General features: G+C 43.6%; 1 pseudogene; it reads left to right on the top strand.

Moving 5' to 3' along the window:
- Window positions 1-4,372: 4,372 nt before the first annotated feature.
- Window positions 4,373-11,467, top strand: LOC123168592 (putative disease resistance protein RGA1; annotated as a pseudogene).
- The last annotated feature ends 4,571 nt before the right edge of the window (window positions 11,468-16,038 follow it).

Here is a 16,038-nt window from a genome sequence, read left to right as displayed (position 1 = left end):
CGGGAGTCCATTCAATATGTTCAACGTCCGGTTGAATGGGGTGTCCCACTTGGGCCTCGCCAATGCCCCAGACGGCGAGTCGCTTTCTGCCGCAACCCTGTGCTGCTCTCTCAGCAAAAGGAACAAGGATCGTTTACAAATATGACTAAACGTGCAGTCAAATTGATCAAAAACTAAAATTACCAGCAGTCTCATGAACTCCGTTGTGACCGGGTCCGTCTCGAAAACCTTCTTGAGTGTGTCCCAATGGTACCGGGCCCTGAGGAAGTCACGCTCCTGCGGGACGGTGAACTCCGCCAAGGGGTCTGGGATGCCCAGACTTTCACGTTCCACGTCCTCCTTGGCCCATATGGACCTCTTCCTGCCGTAACAACGGCTTTCGAGGTGGTGGCACCCCATGTTCCTCTGTTGAAGCCCCTTCATGTACTTCGACTTTTCTTTGGCAGCTTCGGCCTCGCAAGCCGACTTGAATATTTGAAACTGCTCTTCCGTGATTGTCGGATTATCCTTTACAATCTCGGAGTAGGGTTCCTTTTTCTTGATGATCCGATGTTTCACCCTTGCTTTCCAGGCGGCCAACGCGTCGCTAAACTTGGTCATGGCGCGTTTGTTTATCTTCTTCATTGCCGGGTCTTTATCTGGATTTTTATATTCCTTTTCATCCCGGCCCGGGAACAAGAATATCTGGTGCAGCTTCTTTAGGAGGGAGGGCCTCATATTATCTATCTTCTTTAGTTTCTCATCGTTGATGGTGGCGGTTGTCCCTACGATGCAGCCTATTTGATTGCCGTAGCACGCGCGCGCTTCCGCGGGCTCTTTTGGCTCAAAATTGTCGTCGTCCACCTCCGTGACCACCAGTCTAGTAGTCATGAGCTGGTTTGGGCGCCATTGCCTCTTTGCTTTCGGTTCTATACCGGCTCCCCTAGTCTCGATGCCGGTCCCAGCGCTGGTCTCAGTCTCAGCGCGGTCGGGATGTCGGTCTTAGTCTCCGATGCGACAGGTGGGCCCAGCAAGAACAACCGTTGATCGTCGGCAAGGTTCAAAAATTCATCCGCCGCCCGGTAGACGTCGACGCAATCACGAGAACCCTGTCCTTCATCATTGCTAGCCATGTTTCCTACGATTAAATCTAGTCAATTAATTCTAGACCAAATAAAATGAATAATGATAGAAAAAATGCCTATATTTTGCAGGAACGTTGATTCCTTGCCGGTGCGGCAAATTCCGTGCACTCGATATGTCCTAGTTTGTAGCACAAGTCATGCCGAAATTCACTGAAAATTTTGGCATGACCTTTGCTAAAAAGTGGACAAATTGAGCACCTAAAATTTGCCGGAATGGAAATGAATCAACATTCCGGCAAAACATAGGCCACTCGGCTTCATTCCCTGGAAACAACAAAAGGCCACTTGGGCACAATCGAACCACTTCAATGAAAAGATATAACATGACCACTTCAATGAAAAGATATAATCAACAATAAAATTCTAGGAAGGGATCATCTTTAAAATAAAACTTGCCTAAATTCTTTTCCTAGAAAAATAGTGGTCTTTTCAAAAATCAAAAACCTTTGCAAAATGACCTCACTAAATACTTCTCTGCCTAGGACAGAACCCAAATTCTGTTCTATCTATTCCCCTCTCTCTCTCTCTCTCTCTCTCTCACACACACACACATTATTTTCTCTAACCCTTCTCTGCCTACGACAGAACCCAATTAAATTGCAAAGGAACTCCATTTGTCTAACCCTTCTGAACTAATGCTCTAAAATAATTTTTTGCTCTAACCTAGCTTGTTAACCTAATGAACCATATTAACCTAGCTAGTTACCCTAGTTAGTTAACCTAGCTAGTTAACCTAGTTTACCTAGATAATTAACCTAATTATCTAGTTAACCTAGCTAGTTCTCTGTCAAAGCCCTAATTTTTTTGCACTAACCTAGATAATTAACCTAATTAAACTAGTTAACCTAACTAGTTCTCTCTCAAAGCCCTAACTAAATTTTTGCACTAACCTAGATAATTAACCTAATTAAACTAGTTAACCTCGCTAGCTAGTTCTCTGTCCTATGTTTGTGCTATGCATGAGAGAGAGAAAGGAGGGGTGGGGGCTTAGAGAGGATGGCTCCGGTGGTGGCGAGGGAGGTAGTGGTGGCGAGGGAGGCAGGGGCATCTCCGGTGACGGCGAGGGAGGCAGTTGTGGCGAGGGAGGCAGAGGCGTCGAGGGTGGCTCCGGTGGCACCGAGAGTGGCTCCGGTGGCGTTGATGAGGTTGCGCGGCTCCGGTGGCGTCAACGGTGCGCGGCTCTGGTGGCTCCGGGGGCATCGACGTCGGCAGGAGACGGCGGCAAAGTGGGGCGACGGTGAATTGGGGAGACGGTGGCGAAGTGGGGCGAGGGATATGGGGGAGAAGTGGTGGCCGGGGGGAGGGAAACCGCTTTTGGGTTAAGTCAAACTTAGCGGTAGCGCGTTAAGTAAAAACACGAATTTTACTAAACGCGCTACTGCTATAGCTATGTATTTTCCTTTTCTTTTCTTATTTCCTTTTCTCTTTCTATAGCGGGGGTCTAAGAAACGCGCTGCTGCTATATTATCTATAGCGTCTCTTCTGAACTGACGCTACTGCTATGCCTTTCTCTTTTTTTCCTTTTTCATTTATTTTTCTTTACATTTTATTTTTTTTCCTTTCTCCTTTTTTTATTTCTTTCATTTTCATTTACTTTACTATTTGTTTTTCATTTCATTTTATTTTCATTAGCAGTAGCGCCTTTCACCGTAAACGCGCTGCTACAATAATCTTAGCGGTAGCGTGGTTTTTATAAGACCGCTACTACTATGTGTAGCCTATCGACTTAGTAGTGGGAATTTTAGTAGTAGCGCTTTTACAGGGAGACGCGCTACTGCTACATTTGTATCTGTAGCGCGGTTATCCTGCACGCGCTACTGCTATGTAACACTAGCGCCCTTTTTTAACAAGCGCTACTGCTAAAGTTCTGTGTATAAGGTTTTCCCTAGTAGTGACTGCAGAGTGCTTGGTCTGCTCCAACCCTTACCTGTACCTGATGGTCCTTGGCAAGCAATCAGCATGGATTTTATTGAGGGTTTGCCCAAATCAGATGGGTACAATGCAATTCTAGTGGTTGTTGACCGTTTTACCAAAGTAAGTCACTTCTTACCACTAAAACATCCATTCACAGCAACATCAGTAGCAAAAGTTTTCCTCAACACTATGGTCAGACTGCATGGGCTACCTCTGTTTATAGTTTCAGATAGGGACAAAATATTCACCAGTGACTTTTGGAAAGAATTGTTCATAATTTGGGGCATTGAGTTACAGATGAGCACAACATACCACCCTCAAACAGATGGGCAAACAGAGAGAGTAAATCAGTGTCTAGAAATGTATCTCAGGTGTGCTGTACATGCTTCACCAACTAAGTGGGTCTCATGGCTACCTCAAGCAGAGTTCTAGTACCACACCACCTACCACTCTTCTCTGGGTTGCACTCCTTATAAAGCTTTATATGAATATGAGCCACATGTGGGACAACTGTACAGTCAAACTCAGTCTCACAATACTGAAGTACATCATTGGTTGTCTATACATACTGAACACACAGCAGCAATAAAGGAACAGTTAGCTCGAGCACAGAGCAAGTACAAGCAGTTTGCATATCGTAAGAGGACTGACAGACAGTTCACTGAAGGAGAGATGGTCTATTTCCGACTGCAATCGTATGCCCAGTCGTCAGTGGTCAATCGTCCCTGCCCTAAACTGGCCATGAAATACTTTGGTCCCTTCAAAATTCTCTCCAAGATCGGTCAAGCAGCTTACAGACTGGAGCAGCCGCGCGGAAGCTTGGTTCATCCGGTCTTTCACGTCTCTCAATTGAAAGAGCACATGCTTGACTACGCCCCAGTGTTCACTACTCTGCCAGCGCCACTGGACTTGTCTGATCCCGTTATGCAGCCAGAGGAGATCATTAATCGTCGCTTGGTCAAGAAAGGCAATGCCGCTCATCAGCAAGTGCTGGTGAAATGGATAAAGTTTCCTGCAACTGAAGCTACATGGGAAGACTACCAATTACTCCGTTCCAGGTACCCGACTACACCAGCATGGGGACAAGCTGGTTCTCCAGGGAAGGGTACTGTCAGTACTGGCGCACTGATCGCAGTCAAGAAGCAGAGGGCAGGGAGGAGCTTCGCCAAGAAGAAGACAGAAGAAGTGAGCGGGTGATTCAAAAGGGCGAGTTGGGCCGCATGCGTTGCGTGGTTGTTCGGCCGTGGGCCGGCCCAGTCTTGTAAACGAACCGTGCGTAAATAAGCAACGGTCGACTACTGTAGCAAGTCATCGTTGAAATGAAATCAGTTTTGAACCTCTCGTTCGCTCTTATCCACTTTGCTGTCTTCTCCTACCTTCCGACTCCTTCCCGATCTAGATCCTCTTCTCCAGCTCCGATCCGATCGCTGGCGAAACCCAGCCGCCCCTAGGGCGTGACAATCTCCCAGCTGCGCAGATGCCAGTGGACACCAGCACTCCCCTGGAGGCTGACGACGATTTGGAATCTGGATGCTGCACACACTGGCTGAAGCTTGCGGCGACTCAGATGACCTGACGAGGCAATAGATGTTCCTGGTGACCGAAACTGGGATTGGGAGACTACAGAGGTACTGACTTTGCTTCCATCCTGACTCTTGGGCAATGATTTTGTGTAACCATTTTAGATTGCCTAGCCCTGTAATTAAACAACCTGCTAAAATAACCAGCACATGCAGTGAAGGCAATGTTGACAAGCAACTCTGTTGAGATAGGCACCGCGTTTGCATCCTGCAAGTAAACTTTGAACCGCATATTGGCAGCGTCATCCAGCTTGTTCCAGCACACAGAGTAATCGGATATTTCTGATGCAGTTTTTTTTGTCCAATTTGTGTTCAGGATCTAGATCGAACCTCTTTGCTTAAAAAATCTGTCATGCCTGCAGATCAATCTACTCTCGCACGTCTAGACAGTGCTGGGTTGGTGGATGCTGTAGACAGACAATGAGAAAAGTGTAACCTCCTTTCCCCTCTCGCACGTCTCTCCTCACCTACTCTCTTCTTCCTCGATTCCTCATCTCCTCTAGTTCGGGCCGTGACAAAATCCACGTCTAGACAGTGGGCAACATCTAAAATTCATGATCGTTGCAGAGGACTGCAGCTGAGCTTCTTAAGGTAATCACTGCAGAGGACTGCAGTTGAGCTTCTTAATGTAATCGCTTCAGAGGACTGCAGCTGAGCTTTCTTCAGGTAATTGCCATTTTTTTCTGCCAGCAAAATATCTTCTCCTGCATGCATGATTGCTGTCTTTACTTACAGGACATCCTGCTTCTTTATCGTGTTCAGGATGCTTTGAACCAATCATCCACACAGTGGCATCTTTGATTCAAATAAATCCCATTGGAATTCTGAGAAGTGGGCTTCTTTTAAATGTTTTCGTATAAGAACCTTTCTTTATTCAAAGGAATTATATGGAATTTTGGAGTACTCTGTTCTTTGGGACTTCCCCCCTATACAGCATGTTTGATTTGTTGGACTGAGAACCATATGAATTTCACGTGCAATTCAAAAGACTATTTCACGTGCAATTCAAAAGAAGAGTCTAACCTCATGGGTTTGTTCCATTCAAAAGTGACATGTTAAGTGTTTGTGACATGTCTCATGCTAAAGCGTAGCGCTGTCTAATGTTTTCCTAAAAGTGTAGTATAGTAATAGTATTGAAAAAGAAGTATATTGTCATGAGCGATGAGAATCTAAGAGCCAGATCTAATAGACTCATGAAGAATGCATTTTTTCTTGTTTTAAGGGTATTGTGTTTGTAACTGCAAATGGATCACCGAACTATTACCTCACAAAAAGTACTGGAGCGTATTCTATTTGATGAAAGCGCAGAACCAAAGGCCCTATCGTTATCACTTCTGGAGCACATCACCAATAGTTTCTCTGATGACAAAGAAATTGGCTGTGGTGGCTTTGCAACGGTTTATAAGGTACGCCTATACAGTAACTCTCAGTTAGTCAACTGCCCTCGTCTTGATCATGGTTTCTGTGAAACTTAAGTTGACGCTGCCAAAGCATGTTGCTGTTATAGGGAGTGCTTGACAATGGCACTGTTGCTGTGAAGAAGCTTTGCGATATGGTTGATATGGATGAGAAGAAATTCAGCGAAGAAATTCGTCGTCTGATGAAGGCAAAGCACAAAAATATAGTACGGTTCCTAGGATATTGCTCTGACACACAAGGGGAAATGGTAGACTGCGAGGGAAAACTTGTCTTAGCAGATGTACGACAAAGGCTACTCTGCTTTGAATATCTACCTAAAGGCAGTCTAGATAAGCACATCACCGGTAGGATGATGTCACATGTATTTGGTTCAATCATCCATTTTATTTAGTGTTTAGCAATGTTTTAAATAGCCGGCTATAGCTCCGCTATAGCCCGCTATATAGCCTTTTCAGCAGGGTGCCGCTAAATAGTCCCATGTACAAATAGCCTGCTATAGCCCGCTATAGCTCTGCTATAGCTGATTTTGAGGTCCGCCGCTATTTGGCAATAGCCCGCTATTTAAAACATTGGTGTTTAGTGACTAAGGACTTCAAGTTTCTCAAATACAAAACCAACTTTCTGCTCTCCGTTTTGTAGATGTATCTTGTGGACTTGAATGGAGAAAGCGCTACCAAATCATCAATGGAATTTGTGATGGTTTATATTATCTTCACCAAAATCACATCGTTCACTTGGATCTTAAACCGGTAAATATACTGCTAGATGATAATATGTTGCCGAAAATTGCTGATTTTGGTCTATCGAGGTGCTTTGATGAAAAGCAAAGCCAGGCTATTACATCAAAACTAATTGGAACTATGTAAGCTTGCTATGACTCCTGTAATATTATTTTTTTGTTATGTATGAATGAATATGAATCCCCTTTTCCATTAATTGATTAGATTTATAAATATTCATGCAGAGGATATTTGGCACCAGAATTTTATACGCGCAAACAGATCACATTCAAGTTAGACATTTATAGTCTTGGTATGATAATCATAGAGATACTAACAGGAGACAGGGGACATGCTGATATTGACAATGTAAGATGAGTTTGCTCTAATATAAAGGCTTGATTTCAGAATTACTGTGTTACACTGCTTTGTATAATATCGTTCTTCCATTTAGACATAGCATAACATCATTTTTGTATCACATAGTACTGCAAAGCAAAAATTAGCTGCACAAGAATCAAACATTTTTTTCACATGGTATCGGTAACTGTAAAATTATATACGTATGAATAATGACATGTTTCCACGATGCATCTTATGCTGTTACCTTCTATTAAAATCTAGATGAGCAGTGTTATAAGTGTAAAATGTTTATAGTGATGCGTGTTAAATTGTCCTTACATCCTACTGGGTCAAGTAGACACGTGACTCTATCCCTATAGTTATATATTTTCTTGCTCATTATGTTAGTGTGTTGCTTGCTGTGCAATTACAAATCTTTGTAATGGCTGAAGGCCTGTTGCTTCTAGGTGCCATGAGGTTTTGCTACGATTTATGTCTCCTTTAACAAACATTTCATGCCCTTTTTTATCATTATTTTGCCTCTCTGCTTTATATATATGAGGATATGCGGAAGATGGATTCTATAAAAATATATATTGCTCCTCCACATAAATCATAACTCAGGATGGCAATTTCGTAGGTACTTGAGAGGTGGAGAAGTAGGTTGGAGAAATCTCAGGGAGACAGACAACTGGTACAAGTACGAGTATGCACTGAGATAGCGATTGAGTGCGCTGACTTCAACCCGGCGAAACGACCAGATACTCAGCATATAATTGATAGGCTCGGCGAAACAAGAAATGCGGATGAGTTCGCTACTGAAACTGGGGCGAGTAGTAGTTCATCAGTAGCAAAGGTATGGTCACATATACATACCTTATGAAACTTCTTATGTGTCCGGTGCTGCATTTTCTCCAAGGTTTCATCTTGACGTATTACTGTCTTGCTGCTTTTCCCAGCTGGTTTGCACATTCTTCAAGGAGTTTAACTAAAAATCATCTACTACTTTGGTTTAATTTGAAATAAATGTAAACTTATTTAGGCTACAGATATGTACAATTTTGCATCTCACGAATTTATATTCCACGAAATTATGACCATGATATCTATTGTGATCTTTCCATGTACTTACAACTTGCAGTCAGGAGCTGTGGCCCCTGGTCCCACAATTGGTCCAGAGAATACAATGGCTAATGAGTTAGAGAAGTTGACAGAAGGACTATATGATATGACAAAAAACCAGCGTTTCAGTTTGATGCCCGATGATAGCTCTAATGTGCAGCAAGAAACTGACATATAGGAAACACATCATCAGATGTGGAAGAATCACTGATCATCGGGAGGACTGAAGAAAGAGATAACATAGTGGCTACTTTATCTGGGAGTATCTCACCCGAGTTCACTGTCCTTCCAATATATGGCTTTGGAGGTATTGGTAAGACAACGTTAGCCCAACTAGTTTTTGATGATGCTCAGTTTGCAGGTTACTCTAAGGTTTGGATCTATGTGTCCCAAAATCTCGTCCTGAATAAAATTGGCAACTCTATAATATCACAGCTATCAGAGGAGAGCCATGTAGCTGAAAGGCAGATGATACATATTAAACTCAGAGAGCTACTTGCTGGTAAGAAGATTCTTATTGTCTTAGATGACGTGTGGGAGAAGAATCCAGATACACTAAAATCTCTGATTGCTATGTTAAGGGTTGGTGCGGGCAGCATGGTGACAGTTATCGTAACCACAAGAGATGAAGCAATTGCAAGGGAAATTTGTCATACAGTTGAGCCATACGAGCTAGAGACTTTAACAGATAAAATCTGCTGGAAAATAATAAAACAGAAAACTGCCTTTAAAGATCGAGTTGACAAAAACCAATTGAAGCATATAGGAAGGGAGATTGCAATCAAATGTGGGGGTGTGGCCTTAGCGGCTCAATCACTTGGATACACGCTGAAGGGGAAGACGCCTGATGAGTGGGAGTCAGTAAGAGACCATTATATCTGGAATATATCTATTTTGGAGGAATCTTCGTCAAGAGATCATGAAGTGCTCGCGTCCATGCTGATAAGCTATAGTCATATGCCTGAATGCTTGAGGTCGTGATTTACCTATTGTGCAGTGTTTCCAAAAGGTCATAATATAGTGAAGTATGATCTAATTCACCAATGGATAGCTCTTGGATTCACTGAGCGGTCTAGGATATTTGACTCTATGCAGCTCTGCGAGAAATATGTCATGCAACTTTTGGGGATGTCCTTCCTTCAGTATTCAAAGACACCTATGGTGAGTTATTATGTATTACTACTATTTTCATTCTCATGTATTCCAACTCACGTACTATATATTTTCATGACGACTCCCGGAGCAAAACCATTATAGTGCACAAGGCTATGTAATTTCTTTACGTCAGTGGATAAGTATACAATCTTTTTTGTAACATGACAAGTATACAATCTTTGTATGATGTTAGCTGAATCTAACAATAACAATAAGTCGAATGATGAAAAATGCTATTAACTTTGTCAAACAAGTTAATCACTAGCTTAGCGAAGCGCACATACCTATATTAACATGAGTCTAACAGAAGTACTGAACCATATGTATATCATTTTGTGCATACATAGCCACACTTATAAGGCATACTATTACTTTCTGTAATAAAATACAATACCAAGTCAGTATTCCTCCAAGTATGTATATATAATAGCTAGCCAAGACACTTACAAGAAGTATATGCACTTGAGGCCATTTTCAGTTTTAGAAATGGAAACAAAGGATTCTGGAACATGAACAAACGAGAAGTTACAGACACTTTTCAGGAACAGTGGGTGGTGCAATGGTCCATGCAACTGAACCCGGATTACAAGGCTGGGTGCATGTATCGCCCAGAACATGAAATCAGGCAGACGAAGGGGCGGGACTTATTTGAGGCACAAGTGGGGGGCACGGGCTACTTGTCAAGCGCCTCGGAGACCTCAGGTTGAACCTGCGGCGCTGATATGTCCCGCATGATCAGCGCTGCCATAGGATCTAGTGGCGAAGAGAAGGCTTCGTAGGATAGAGACATAGTTGAATCTGATTAGGTCTGGACTATGGGCTGCGATGTGGGCATGTAAACAGGGCAGCAGTGGCTGACTAAATTAACCACCAATTCTGGTTAATTTGAGCTAATCAATGACTGAACTTACCATTAAGTCACCCCCCCCCCCCCCCCCTAACTTGTCCCGCATAACTGTTTGTTTACTCCACTGTACTAAGTTTTTTTTTTTGCGCAAAGTACTAAGTAACTTCTTAACCTATATGGATTTGAATTTGACCTTTTGCTTGTGTGATCTCCTAGACAAAACTTTGGCCACTGCTTGGTCTTTCAAGAACCTAGCTTTAGTAGACACTATACTCACAACGTCAAAATACTATATTCCAAATTGATGGTCATGGAAATATCGTACCCACATGAAGTACTTCCATTGATATACTACTCTGTTTACACTTCTTTTTAAAGTTAATGGAAGTACTTCCATTCATAAATATACTTCTACGGAACAAAATAAATTCAAAATTCTAACACCATTAGGTCTTCTTTGCTGCAGAATGATAGATGGCGAGACAAAGATGTTACAGTGTTCACGATGCATGACCTAGTGCATGATCTCGCAAGAGCAATCTTGGCCGATCCAGTAAACAATAAGGGCAGTGTTGTGGGAAACGGATGCCTTTATGCATTTCTCACAGATTGTAGCAAGCCATTGCAGTTATCCGCGACTTCTTCTGCAAATATAAAGGCGTTGCATTTTCTAGACTCTGGCAAATTAGAACTCCGTGGTGATGCCTTTTCACTAGGTACATGCCTCCGTGTCTTGGATTTAAGTGAATGCCTTATACGGAAGTTGCCAGAATCTGTTGGTCAACTGAAACTATTGAGGTTTATTCGTGCTCCAAGGATCCGAGATCAGATGATTCCTAATTGTATCACCGAGCTCTCAGAATTAAATTACCTCAACCTTAGAGGCTCTCATAATCTCTCAGCACTGCCGGAGTCAATTGGTGGTATGAAAGGTCTGATGCATCTTGATCTATCAGGTTGCCATGGAATACGTGAACTCCCAAAATCATTCGCGGAACTGAAGCAGTTGGTGCATTCACTAGTAGGAAAAGGGGCTTTTACCCCGGTTCATAAGGGCCTTTAGTCCCGGTTCAGGAACCGGGACTATGCGATGGGCGAACGACGGGAATTGAACCCGCGCATGGTGGATTCACAATCCACTGCCTTGATCCACTTGGGTTGTTACTAATGCCCTAGCCCTTTAGTTCCGGTTCTTACACGAACCGGGACTAAAGGCCGTCCACGTGGCCGGTGCGGGGAGCCCAGGCAGGAGGGCCTTTGGTCCCGGTTGGTGCCACCAACCGGGACCAATAGGCATCCACGCGTCAGCACCTGGCAGAGCTGAGGTTTTTGTTTTTTTTTGAAAGGGGGGGGGGGGGGTTTGGGGGTTTTGGTGGGTTAATTTAGGTTGTTATTAGGTAGCTATTAGAGAGAAGTGTCCTCTCTTATATCTCCGTGCTTGGTTTACCAACGCTACGTACTGCTATGCCTAAACATGGCTTAGATTGAAGTGAAGGCAACATGTGATGCATGTCGAAAGTAATACTAATCCGGGCTTGATCAAGTGTGGAGTGTACTACTTTCGACACGCACCACATGCATGTTGCCTTCACTTCAATCCAATCCATGTTCATTTCACCCGCTGATATATAATAACTCTTCATGCACGCATCATGCATCATCATATATAATAACAAGTCCTACTAATCATCATCATACAACTTCTACTCGTTATTACTAACAAGTCATACGATCATCATCCTCACAGTCATCGAACCAACCCTACTTAATTGTTCTTAGCACATGATCATCAGTATTAGGTAGGACCGAAATACCCTCTTTAAGGTAAAATAGCATAAAACAATATAGACCCTGACTCTCCATTATGGAGAATGGAGATCATCCTGTCTCCAATTCTTGCGCCTCGCTTCCTTTTGCTTCCAAGAAGCTCCTTGCGACTGTCCATACATTTTTTCCATTCTTTGATTTGCATGTCTCCACTTCTTTTAGAAATCCGGTATGGACAGTTGAGATTCGTAGGATGACCTGGTTGTATATTCAAAACATCAAGCCTACCATTCTGATACATCAAATGAGGCACACAATCCTCTGGGATTATCTGTTGAAAAACATAGTAATAACTTCATAGTTAGCAATGATAATGCACTAGTTTTAGAACTATGCAAAATATGCACGGATGTCGTAATAGTAAGAAATCTTACCAGGGTATCTCCATAGTAGTTACCGTAGTTCACCACGTGCACTAGTGGCACGTATGGAGGACCATAATGATGAGGAGTTTGATTGTAGATATTGTAATTCTCAATATCAGTACAAAATCCGACCAGATGAGTTTTCTCCTTATAAGTTAACTCAGAGCCATCGGTGTAGTAGGTTCTGTCTACCATGTTCCGCACATTGTTTGAACAATCAAAATAAGCTGTCAATGAAAATAAGCTGTCAACTATTTTGAAATGAACAATATAAATTAGCTAATAACTATGTTTGAGAAACTCACATAGCGGTAGAATTGGAGGCGTATCAACAAGGACCCAAATGTCCATATTGTCTTGCTCGATGTCAGGATCACCAAGATCCATGGTGACAAGCATACCCTCATCAAAACCATACATCTTGCAAAATGCTTCCCAATTTTTGCAACCAAAATGGGTTACGCTCTCAGAATTATACAGCTTTACTTCAAAATCTATATCATGATGGGTCCTTAGGTGAATTTTCTTTGTTTCCATACTTTCATGGTCTTCAAAACCCATCCTCTCCAAGACGTAGCGTCTTGCATGGCATGGGATAAGCTAGCCGAATTGTAAAAGATGAAAAGTACACGTTGAAATAGTTGAAGTCGTGCTTAATTACGAAAAAATAACACTTGTCGTCGTTGCGTACCGTTTCAACATCGAACGTCTCCTCCAGCTTAATACTGAAGCGCCGATCTTCGTCCAGGTGAGGCCTGTCGCACTGACCTCGGTCGTCGTGGCACCAGTCGCACTCCCCCGGGAGACTTTCGTCGTCCGAGTACGACATTTCCTATGTTCATATATAATTCAAATATTAAACATCTACAATTAAATATATGTACTAAAAAACCTAAGTTAGATCATTATTATTCATCACGGGTTGACTATCGGTTTGTCGAGTCTTTTCTTGAAAACTCTCAGCTCACGTGGTGTATACATTCGACCGTTGGTGATGGTCGCTCCTCCCTTTGTCCCCGTGTGCATTACACCAAAATGTCTAGCTAGCACACGGGAACAAAGGAGAAGCGACCCCCACGACAACAGTCGGGATTCTTCGTCCTCTCATATATATATGGTGGAACTCTCCCTCACTGATTCCTCTCTGACATTTGCGACCGTCGGTGATGGTAGCTCCTCCTTTCGTTCTCGAGTGCATTACACCAAATTGTCTAGCACACGGGAACGAAGGAGAAGCTACCCCCACGACAACACAGTCGGGATTCTTCGTCCTCTCATATATGGTGGAGACTCGACAGACTTACAGTCAACCCGAAATATCGTTTAATTATCTTTCTAAAAGAGGATTTGGCTGGTCTCACCTCGATGTCGGAGGGGGCGGTGACGGGGACGACGACGGGGATGATGGAGGGGCCGGGGGGGCTCCTAGATTTCTGCGAAAACAAAAACCCTATAAGCTATCAACTAATCATAGTGCTCTCCAATTTTAGCATTCAAAGTAGGATCGGAGTAGTTTTCCACTTTGAGCATTCAATAAGCAAAATCAAATCACAAAATAAAGTAGTATTCAAATTAGGATGCATTCAATTATAAGCAAAACTACATCATCTCCATGCGTCCGTACATCGCCGAATATTATCACTAATACACCTCGAATACTATCATACATATAGCATCGCTAGTACAGCTAGAACAGTAGCGCCCGACGGACATCGGCGCGGGCGGTGGACACCCAAAGGGACGGAACCATCACAGGATCATAGCTCCAGTGAGATCCCTGAAGAACCTGCCAGGTACTGTCGAACCTGCCCTCCAACGCAACCATGTAGCGACGGACGTGCTGGTCCTCCTCGCTGACACGGTGACGTACCTCCTCCGCGGTGTCCGGAAGCCTCGGCACCGTCACTGGCCCACGCGAGCGCCACCAAACAAGGATCGGGTCAACGACGGGCTGGTTCCTCACCAACCTACGCCCACCGGAAGGTAGCACCTCCCAAAACCAGCCCGGCGGAGCCCAGTCCCGGACATGGCCCCTCTGATCAAGCCGGCCTCCTCCGCCGAGTCGACGACGAGGATGCGGGATAGGCATCGTCGACGTCGATGCGGGAATAATTGCTTTAACTAAAAAAACAAACTAGTTCTATTAATTTCCTTACTATAAATAGAATAAAGTAGTACTTACTAAAAATAAACTAGCTAGTTTAACTAGTTCTATTATTTTTCTAACTAATTCTATTAAACACTTTCTAGGTAGTACTTACTAAAAGTTATCGGGGAGGGGGGTACATATATCGACAACGACATACCCGATAAAAAATAAGAAGAGGAAGAAGACGCAAAAAAAGAGGAGAAGAAGAAAGGAATAGAGGAGGAGATCGAAGAAAAAAAAGAAAAAAGAGGAGAAGAAGAAGGAATAGAGGAGAGAAGAAAAATAGAATAATATTATTCTATTTCTTCTTCTTCTCCTCTATTTCTTCTTCTTCTACTCTTTTTTTCTTCTTTTTCATCTTCTTATTTATTTCTCCTCTACTTCCTCTCCTCTTCTTCTCTTCTTCTCTTCTTCTTCTCCTTCTTATTTTCCTTTTTTCTCTCCTTCTTTTTCTTCTAAATATGAACATACATAAATGACTTTGATCATACACAATTTCTATGAACAAAAAAAATCATAAAAATTCTATGAACAAAATTACAACAGAAAAAATCATAAAAATTCTATGAAAAAATTGATATATTCTTTGCATATGAACATACAAACATTTGCATATTCAATAATAATATCACCAAAAAAATCTAAACTACACATCTAAAATTACAACAACTAAATTATCTAATTAACTACACATCCAAATTAATACAACTAAATTACAAATCTAACTACACATCCAAATTAATACTACACATACAAATCTAATTACAACAACTAAATCTAACTACACATCCAAATTAATACTACACATACAAATCTAATTACATCCAAATTAATACTACACATACAAATCTAATTACACAAATCTAACTACACATCCATATTACAGGGAGGAGGAGGAGGGGATCGGGGCGGCGCTCACAGGGTGGCGGAGGGCGACGGCGTGGGTGGCGGAGGGCGACGGCGACCGCGGCGGGCCGGGGGCGGAGGGCGGCGACGGTGACGTACGGGGCGACGGCTCGGGGGCGCGCGGCGGATGCCGACGGCGACGGCGGCGGGGGGCGGAGGACGACGGCGACGGGCGATGGCGTGGGCTCGGGGGCACGGGCGACGGCGACGACGACGGGGCAGCCTGGCGGCGTAGATCGAGCTCGCGGCGTCGTCGGGCGGGGGGACACTGGCGATGGAACACCGCAAATTTCCAAAGTGCTACTTATATAGCAAAGGCTTTGGTCCCGGTTGGTGGCTCCAACCGGAACCAATACCCACCCTTTGGTCCCGGTTGGTGCCACCAACCGGGACTAAAGGCCTCTTTTCACCAGCGCAAAGGGCGGGAAGCAGAGGCCTTTGGTCCCGGTTGGTGGCACCAACCGGGACTAAAGGGGGGCATTGGTCCCGGTTGGTGCCACCAACCGGGACCAAAGGCCTTGCGCTGCCCGCGGCCAAAAGTTTAGTCCCACCTCGCTAGTTGAGAGGGG

Source organism: Triticum aestivum, chromosome 7D (assembly GCF_018294505.1).
Source record: "Triticum aestivum cultivar Chinese Spring chromosome 7D, IWGSC CS RefSeq v2.1, whole genome shotgun sequence".
Lineage (NCBI taxonomy): Eukaryota > Viridiplantae > Streptophyta > Magnoliopsida > Poales > Poaceae > Triticum > Triticum aestivum.
Note: the sequence above shows the minus strand (reverse complement) of the source record. Positions and strands in the feature narration are given on the sequence as shown.